General features: G+C 36.4%; 1 long non-coding RNA gene across 1 annotated transcript; it reads left to right on the top strand.

Annotated features, from left to right (window-relative positions):
• Window positions 1–999: 999 nt before the first annotated feature.
• On the top strand, window positions 1,000–1,953 carry LOC122145234. Its single transcript, XR_006160182.1, has 2 exons — window positions 1,000–1,655; window positions 1,795–1,953. It is a non-coding gene; the product is annotated as an uncharacterized LOC122145234 (long non-coding RNA).
• The last annotated feature ends 8,465 nt before the right edge of the window (window positions 1,954–10,418 follow it).

Raw genomic sequence — 10,418 nt, 5'->3', positions numbered from 1 at the left:
AAATTGTATTAATCAAAGAATTCTGATAAAATGTGTCATGGTTTCCACAAAAACCTTAACCAGCACAACAGTTTTCTACATTGATAATAATAACGTAATTATTAATGAGCATATTACGATGATCTCTGAAGGATCATGTGACACTGAAGACTGGAGTAATGGCTGATGAAAATTCAGCTTTGCCATAGTAGGAATAAATAACATTTCAGTATGTATTAAAATTTTAAAAAGTTCTTTAAAATTGTAATGCTTTTTCATAACATTGCAGTTTTTGCTGTATTTTAAACAAATTAATGCATACTTGGTCAGCATAAGAGACTTGCATTTTGTCTTTCAAAAACAAACATTACCAACCCCTAATGTTTATATGGTAGTGCATATGAAGACTCCAACTCTGAAATTATAAAGGCTATTGTAAATGTGATATTAATTCATGTTATTAACTTTGTAGATTTGTGCTTACTCCATAGCAACGCCGATGATTGTCAGCTCTTGAGGTGTAAAAAATGTTGGCTGTGTAACATTCTTGTGGAATGTTAGTACTTAGAAGTCAAACCCTGGAAAGCGTGTCAAGTGAGATAAGATGCTAATATACTTCAGTGGAATTTGTTGGTATTGGTTGCCCTGCTCCTTCTTATGTAATCTCTGAATGGACTATTACAGAGTCCATTACACTCTCAAGGTGATTGCTGACTTTTGAACCTTTGGCGATTGCTTCACCATGCTAACCTTCATATAGAGCTGGAACCCTGTTTGTTCATTATTCAGTGGTTGTTGTCTTTAGGACTGCACAGGAGAAATGAAACTGTTATGTAAAATGAATGTAAAAATAAACTGGCTGCACCCTCCCATTCCCATAGATAAGAAAAATGTGCTAAAGAATTTGGAATTGTTTAACACTGAGGTTAAAGGGGTAGTTCATCTAAATATAAAGATGCAATCATCCTCGAGGTGTTCCAAACCTGTATGAGTTTATTTCTTCTATTGAACAGAGGCACACACAAAAAGAAGATATTTTGAAGAATGTGGGTAACCAAACAGTTGACTGTAGCCATTGACATCCACAGTATGGGGGAAAAAATTACTATGGAAGTCAATGGTTATCATTAATTGTTTGGCTACCAGCATTCTTCAAAATATCTTCTTTTATTTTCAGCAGAAGATTTATTTGTTTATTTTTGTTGTTGTTACCTGAATGCCTTTCATATTGTTACTTGATATAAACAATGTTGTATGGCAACATTATGTTTTATTGTACTCTGACTTGACAGGACCTACGGCTGAGGTGAAAGGGTGTCTGTTTCTTTCTAATCTATCCCATCCATGAGTGTGTGCAACCTTAACCCAGTCTAATCTGCTTCTGACACCAGATCAATAAACCGCCCACCCAAGTGCAATTCATCTGCTGTGGTTGGCCATGGACTTGTTCTTAGCTTCAGCACAAACCTCACCCACCGCACATCTGTATGGCATTAGCAACGCTGAGAGATTTACAAGCGCTTTGCGAATCCTGCGAATGCAAAGCGTCCTGCATTTACCCAACCTTGGCAAGAAACACCTTCATATGAGAATCACATTTGGGATTCTATTATATTGGAGCAACGATTTAACGTGGTTCACGTGGGACTGATCTTAGATGGATTCTTCCTCAGCTAGTAAGTGTTTAAATCCATCAAATCTCTTTGACTAAATCACTTTGACTAAAAGATAATCAAAAGCCTAATTTGCTACTGACCACATTTAGCTTCAGTCTTCAACTTTATTTAAGTCAGATGTGAATTATTGTTTCTACAGACCAGATGCTGGAGGTCTGGAAGCAGCATTTTAACACGAAGCTTCTTGCTTCACAAGACTTTAATTGATGGACTGGAGTCATGTGGATTATGTGATGTTTTTATCAGACTCTCATTCTGACGGCACCCGTTCACTGCAGAGGATCCATTGGTGAGCAAGTGATGTAATGCTAAATTACTTCAAATTCTTTGAAAATGTACATTTCTTAAATTTCCTTGCCATTTAAAGAAAATGCCCAATTAATGTGAGAGAGTCAGATTACCGCTGCTGGACCGTGCTGTGCCACTTTTTTTTTCACTCTAAAAAGAACGGATTTGGCAGTAGCAGCAGGGATTGCCATGTGGTGTTTTCCTGCCACAGTTACATGGATCAATGCATAACGCATGACCTGCCCTAGGCGCATGTTTTATAGTTGAAGTGATTCGCTCCAGCGATCCTGCCATGACGCAGCCCCTCTAGCTCGCTCACTTTCATCTCTATTCTAATCTCAAAGCCAGCAGGGGAAGCTGCAGGCACTGTCATTTTAACAATTTTCCTCAAAACTGTCTAATCACTGTTCACCTAGATCTGAATTGGAGCACAAAAAGTAATTTGCAGGCATTTTTTTATACAATGTATATATACACTATCGGTCAAACGTGTGGAATAATTAAGATTTTTTTGTGTTTGAAAGAGGTCTCTTATGCTTACCCAAGCTGCATATAGTAAATACAGTGGAAATAATAGTGTGATATGTTATTATGATTTAAAACTGTTTTCTATTTTAATGCATTTTAAAATGCCATTTATTTCTGTGATGGCAAATATGAATGTTCATTTCTCCATTCTGAATAGAACAGTATTTATTTGAAACAGAAACCTTTTATAACATTTTGTAACATGTCTTTACTGTCACTTTTAATGCATCCTAGTTGAGTAAAAGTATTGCTTTCCTTGAATATTATTATATCACAGTTTCCACAAAAATATTAATCAGCACAACTGTTCTCAACATTGATAATAATGGGAAAGGATTCTTGAGCACAAAATCAGCAAATTAGAATGATTTCTTAAGGATGATGTGACACTGGAGTAATGGCTACTGAAAACTCAGCTTTGACATCACAGAAATAAATGGCATTTTAAAATGCATTAAAATAGAATACAGTATAAAATATTTATTAAAATAGAAACCAGTTTTATTAAATTGTAATACCATTTTGCAATATTACTGTTGCCCTAACTGTTGCATTAACTTGCTTTTTAACAATTTTTCCAATTCATTCTGATCTGATTTCTCTCATTGCATAATATCATGCAATAAATCAAAGTATCCAAACATCAGTCTCAATGACAGTGTTGGCTGTAATTCCAGAGGTGGATGTTTTTGTTGTTGTTGCACTCTCTAGCAAGCTGTTGCATTCCATTGCAGCATGAGTGAGCGAATCATTCATTTGATGGAAATGCTGAACAGCTATAACAGGTTTAAAGCTGGAGTCCAATAGCAGACCCAGAGCAGAACTGTTTAATTCATGAAGCATGCACGCACGCTGTGCCAAGAATCCCCTTATTGACGGGAAAGGGCAAACTCCAACCCTCGGCGAAGCTCGGCCAGGTGGATTAGCAAGTCAATGCTAACATCATGTGTGGCTAATCTTACTGCAGACACATGTGACCTTTGTTAATGATTTCACTCAAAGCTGCAGGTGGTGTTTCAATTACAGCCAAATGAACTCTCCTGAGGGGTGAGTGCTTGGCAAAGTAGTCACTCGCAAATCTCTACTCTAGTAGAAGTACCGCACTAATTTGCAATACAAATAATACCACCCTTCTCTGGGATCATGTACTGCTCTGGGCTGTGTGATTGAGCTCTGGTTCTAGCTTTGAGCTCTGGTTTATATAGACAAATTGACCTCTTAACTTCCTTAGTGGAAATAACTCTCGCATGTGTCTTATGATGTATGATGTATGTAATGCCTTTGTTCATGTAACACCACACCATGATGGATCCAAATTAGAGTAATTAGAGTGATAATAATCATTAATCACAGAATTTGGAAAGTATTACTATAGTGCAAAAGGGTTTGAAAGGTTCACACTATCATTCTCTGAATGCATTTCTAGTTGCAATTTCTATAAAAGTTACAGGGAAATACTATTTTCTAAATAATAATAATAATAATAATAATAATAATAATAATAATAAAAACCTTTGATGCATATTTAAAGTATTTCTTAAAGCTAACTTATATATATGGAAGTTATTGCATAACTCTTATATTGTTCTTTTGGTCTTTAGATTGAGTTTCAGTAAACCCTTTTACCGGAAATTTCTAATTCTGAAAGTTGCAGTATGTTTTTATATTACCTCAAGTTCTTTAATCTCAAAAAGAAAGAACTTTTGATTCCTCGTGATATGACTCCTTTAAGTTTTTCTTCTTTGAAGAACTCTTTTGATTGCATCACAATATTCTTCCCGACACTTAAGCAATGATTTTTTATAAGAAGCAGAGCACTTCTTGTACTATAATCAGAAAACAGTAAAGATATTAGTATATCTCCTGTGTACAGTTTATATTTAGTTTGAATGTTCATTAAAGCAGGACCATTTCAGGTCATTGTGCTTTTTTTCTCATCTGGACTTTGAAAGTTCTTTTCTTGGAAAGCCTCTATGTTCCTTTTGACATTAGCTACTCGCCTGAGGTTGCCTGCTTGATCAGGCTTTCAAACACAATAGCTTTAATACCATCATGAAAGGTTTCTGCTTGTGATAAAATGTCACCCTGCTTGTTATTGAAGCCAAAAAAAGCTTTGGTCTTCTCTCACCTAAGCAACAACCCCCTGCCATCTTTCCTGATTCTGTCTCTTGCCTCATGTTCTGATGAATCACTCTCCATTATCCAATCCCACTTAACCTATTGTCCCCCATTCTCTGCCTTTCTCAGCCTCTGTCTCTGGCTTTAATGCATTTTCCCACCCACACCTCCCTGCTGCTCCCCTCTCTCTTCCTCCTCTGCTTTTCTGAGTCTCACACTTATCACATGTAATAATATGAGTCTAATGTGAAGGTTTCTTGCCCTCTCAAACTGTTGCAGATACATCATAATGGAGCTTAGGAGTGTGGAGGAAAGTGATAAACACATAAAGCATCATGCTCCTATCCCATGAGTGCCAGATGGATATTTTATGATAACTTCATTCATCTGAGAAGAGAACAGATAATAGTCAAGTAGAAAAAAATATCCAGAACTTGGATATTGGATATACGTGGTTGTCCGTTTTTATGCAGTTCACGGAGGGTTGTGTGCTACGCAATCAGCTGAGTCACCAGAAAGAAAGAAGGAAAGAAAAGGGGTGCAAATAGAAAAAGAGTCCTCTAACGGTCCTCGGTTAAATGAATCAAGCACACGGGGGATTGATTGGCCAGTTGATTGCATTGCACTCGTCAATGCGCTAATCAGTCAAATTGAACTGGAACCCACTGTTACCTGGTGAGATTCTACAGCTTGATTCAGTTTTTACATCGTCCATACTAAGTTGAAGCCTTCTTAGCCTTAGACAGCAGGCAAACAGACCACCTACGGTCCTTTCACTGACCATCTAATGCAAACTGCACACAAAAACATGGTTTTGTGAACCATTTAGAATTGAAACGAGAATATCTTTTAAATAGAGTGCTGCAGCTGTGATGTCAAAACCCTGAAAGACTAATTCTGAATGGGTTCCCTTGAGATTTTCCTATAGGTTTTTACAATGGTGGTTTCAATTCATGAGTAAAATAAGGTCTGTGGTAAACACTTGACAATATCTGGACATTTTGTTGTTGTACATAAACTGCACACACTCACACTCACACCATAATCACCTGATGTAGCTACTTATTACATACATTTTTAGAAATAAACATAATTGCTTCAGAATTTGTGTTTTCAGAATGGGTGTGTGTAATTTACTCTGTAGAGCACAACATCAAAACCACAGACCAAATTGAAAAACCCCATTATAAAAACCCATAGGAAAATCTTGAGGGAATCTATGGCAAATTAGTCTTCCATGTTTGCAGCACTTTATTCCAGTAATGTTTCTGAATCCAAATTGAGACAGCAAATTTGAATTTGAATGCAAGGATACAGAATTAAAATTGAGTTCATAAAACTGACATTTTTGACTAGAAAAGCAAAGTCTGTCATGGCAAACTTTGAATTTTGGCTCATTTGAAGGTTTTGAAAGGAAAAAAAAAGCCTTCAAGATACATACAGTTTGAATATTTAAAACACAATTTCCCAGAATGTGATACCTGTTTTGAATTTCTTTGAATTACAATTCCTTTTCACGTCATTCCAAATAAAATTTAATTTCAACTTCCTGTGGCTTATGGCTATTCAAATCAAATTCCACATCATGAAATGAAAGGGAGCAAATTCTAAATCTTGTTCCAGTCTAATGGCTTTTATACAACTTCCGGGAGTTGGGATGCACAGCTTTTTATCAGTCTGCTAGAAGAACTTGAATCATTTGCAGGGTTCACAGCATCAGAGGTATTTTCATGAGGTTATTTACTTAACATTATATTTCATGTTGTTTTCTGCGTTTACCTGTGAAATAAAATTATCTTATTGCTTGTGCATGGACATGAATTCTTTGCACGGTAGTATGATATTGTGGTATCATCAATTTCAAATGTACCCACCCTTAAATGGTATGTAAAACAAACTGCGGTTGGCCCAAATGTTATTCAGACAGTTTAATGTCTAACTCTGCGAGACTCGGGTCTCCTTGACCACACCGGGTGATTTGTAGTCCTCTGGATAAACTGCTCTTGTTAGAAGTACAAGATAAAAGCATTACAAAGTCCCTCAACCTCTCATTACTTCATCTAAAGGTGGCCTATTCTCAAAGAGCTTGATTTGAGTTTTCTTCTGATAGACAATGTGCCAAAATTCTTGGTCTGTCATGCTTGATTGTTTTCAAGTGACTTTGATTTTGATAAACCTTTTAGGAAGGCCTTTAACTGTGAAGAGTGACAATTTAAAAGATAAGCAAATGCTCTCCTTTTCAAAGAGAGAAACGACAACTGAAAGTGAGACTGGCAAAGCATCTTGTTTTCTGTTTAAAGTTGCAGTGCTCCTCTGAGTTAACAAACCATGGGATTGAGTCTCCCCACCATGCTGCCTGTGTGCATATGCATACTCCCCTGCACACACACTTAGCTTGCAGGCCTTTGTTCTGCAACCTTTTGAGAAGCTTGCCCTGGATTCAGCAGAGCTCTGTAGAATGAGACCTAAGGAGTCTCTCTCTCTCTCTCGTTCTCTCCCCCTTCGATCAGTCTGGCTCTCTTTGTCATCATTTTTTTCTTTTCACCTGACTTTAGCAGTCTGCCTCTTGCTTTCTTTCTCTAAAAAATAAAACGCTCACGCTCTGAGCATTTGCCAGCATTTGGTGGGATAATCTACCTTCCTGAAGATTTGGCTGTGCTTCTTCTTATCGCTGTGGGCTCATCAGAGCATAAGCAGCTCTTGGCTCTCCACCAGAGTGAGAGAACCACTTTCCAAACAGGAACTTATGGAGACATTCCTTGTGTGGAAAAGGAAATCATTTCCTCCATTTCCCCCACATTTACCCAGAGCACACACATACCAAAAAATGCCTTGCTCTTTGAGTTGACATCACTGAGAATCTGACCACCAGTGGTTATTTCATATTCAGAGGCACTTGTTGTATCAACTTTATTACTTTGAGTGTGTATATTAAAACATATGTACACTGTAAGAAGTCCATAAAATATGTTTTATCCATATTTTGATTTATTCATTGCGTTGTGCTGTGTTTTAGGGTTAAAGAAAATGTCTGTAAACTATACGTTTTTCTATGGATTTTTTTCTGGCAGTATATGTTACTGTATATATATATTTAAATATATATATGATAAATAAATTAAGTAATCAAAAAGTAGTCTGATTATAATATTTTATGTAGTTATAATGGATTACGTTACTAACTATAATTTTCTGTCACATAATTTGGAACCAGAAATGGACTACAAGTAATCTACCCAGCACTGTTTGCCGTATAAAAATTCAAAGTTATAAATAACAAAATTATTATGTTTTACAAGAAAATACTATTTCATGTTTAAAAATGTTAATGTTTAGAAATTTATTAGCTAGCAATTTCTGAGTGAAAATTCCTACAACATATAAAAACTAAAGGGGAAAAAGTTTTGCTTCTCTAATCTCTTGCCACTAATCTAAATCATGGGTGATAGTGTGGGATCCTAAAAGAATGTGCATTCAATGGAGCCCTTCATTTGGTAGCGTGCCAGCTGAGAGCTCAAGCCAGATTTTGTGTCAGTGCCAGATATGCATAAATGGTCAGCCATATCTGTCTCAAGAGAGAACATGAATTGTAAGTAGCTCAAATGTGCAACCAAACTCTGTGTTTACTGATCAGTGAAAACATGTTTGAAGCCCAACACAAGCACATGCATACAAAGAGTTAGCCAACAATAAGCAGCCCCAGGGGTGGAATCCAGATGTGTTTTATCTGTAAGGTTAAAGGTCAAGTAGAACAAATTGCATAAACTCATTCCCAGTAGCATGTAAACTATACACAGGGCTGCAGATATGCATCTGATTCTTTCTTCCGGCTTAAACAACTTTAAAAACTGAATTAAAAGGCCTCACTTTGCTTCTTTATCACATCTCTCCTTATAGTTTATACCAATAGAAAGGAAAAGTGCTGAAGTCTGTTAAGTGAGACGGGTATGAAATTAGCACCAAAGGTCAGAGTTGTACATCAGAGGTAATTGTCAAATTACTGGTTCAAAACTAATCGGAAAACATGAACCAAACACAAACAAAGTGATAGAAATCTAGAGGTCACCCCGATTTTGTCCTTGAGGAAGGCATATAATGCTCTTTTATTTTTAGGATACATTGGTCCCCTCTGATTAAATTGATTCATAATGAGTTTTATTTACCCTGGAAACACGTGAGAAATCACGAAAGATCATGAAAGAAACCATGTTCTCGGTTTCTATTTAATCTGTTTGCTTGATTCTCAGTTCTGATCACTGCATTCATCTGAGACATCTAATTCACCTACTCCCACATCACATCTCATCATTCTTGAGATAGCATGCAAGAGCTAAAAATCTGTGACTTCAATCTGGTACCACAAAGGTGACAACCAAATGCACTGTTCTAATTTTAAGACATCACAGGCTTGCTCATCTAAATTAAGGATCTGACAGTTCTTTACAACTTTTTTCCAAGTTCTTTGCATTCAGTCATGAATCAGTGTTCACAATCAGGCAGAGTGTGAACTTGGTTTGTAAACTCAGGTAATCAGTGCTGTCTAATATTTAATATTTCGTCTGATGTGACTAAAAACACTTTGACAACATCTGTGCTGTATTTTGTATTTACAATTTTGGGATTCTTGTATCATTTTCATACTACATTGGCCTTTGAAGTTCTTGGCTTTACCAAACCTTAGATGTTTGTATTCTTAGCTGTCCTGGATTTTGTAAGGAACCATCTGCAAAGAGTTCTAGATCAAACCTCCAATCAACATCAGCCGGTAATAAATTTAGGAGTCTGTAATGAAGTTGCAACAGAGACCCAGCAGCACACGGAGAGAAAAGGGGGTGCAGAGGGGATGGAACCCCAGAGAGCAGCTAATGATTCACATTTCATATCCCCCCACACAGGGGCCCTTGTGTCTGCCATAAGGGTCCTCTTCGAGGGTTTGTTTTCACTGTGCAATCCAAAATAAATGGAACCCACAGATGAGGACTGGACACTTGAGAAATTGAAATCATGAAGTCTGTAAGACAAACAATAAAATCACTCATATCATCGTCTGTTGCTCATTATGTGTGTGTGTGTTCCTTTCATGATCTCTTTGGCTGTGTGGTGATGATAGTGTGTGTTTCACACCAAGAGAAACAGATGAGGTAAATTGTGTTTATACTCAGAACTTCTTGTATTTTCCATAAGATCACAGTTTATTTTGGCACAATTTAACCTCTGGTCATGCTTGTTAAAGAAGATAAAAAGCCATGACTTACAAAATGTCAATATGTCAGTGACAACAGAATACCATTGCTCTCATTCACTCACAAGTGCAGCAGTTAAAGTTGCATTAAATGAAAATTTCTCTAAATCACTCTTATTGTGAACAACTGATCCATGGATATGTTTCATTTTTACTTCAATGTATGTCATGGTTACAGAAGAAATAATATGGAGTTACTTCCACTACGTCATGACTTAAATAATGATAATAATGTCAAAGATTAAAATAAATTTGCTCATTTAGTTCATTTAGCCAAATAATGTTCATTTAATTCTTAATCTAATGATAATTTATCAAAAATCAGACATAAAATAATTACAACAGGTTCTTCATAGGCTACCAGTTAACACTTAAAAATTACAAAAATAAAAATAAATAAATATGGTATTGGAATGAGTAATAAAATAATGGTTGCTGGTAAACTTGTTGCACACTGAGATCAGACAGACCTTAAACTGTGGTTATGTGATCATTTAATCCCTGCATTTCCATTTTTGGCTTACTTTAATATGGCCAAATGATAATATGGTTTGAGATGGTGAGCCATAAGACAAAGTAAACGCCTA

This window comes from Cyprinus carpio, chromosome A6 (assembly GCF_018340385.1).
Source record: "Cyprinus carpio isolate SPL01 chromosome A6, ASM1834038v1, whole genome shotgun sequence".
Taxonomy (NCBI): domain Eukaryota; kingdom Metazoa; phylum Chordata; class Actinopteri; order Cypriniformes; family Cyprinidae; genus Cyprinus; species Cyprinus carpio.
Note: the sequence above shows the minus strand (reverse complement) of the source record. Positions and strands in the feature narration are given on the sequence as shown.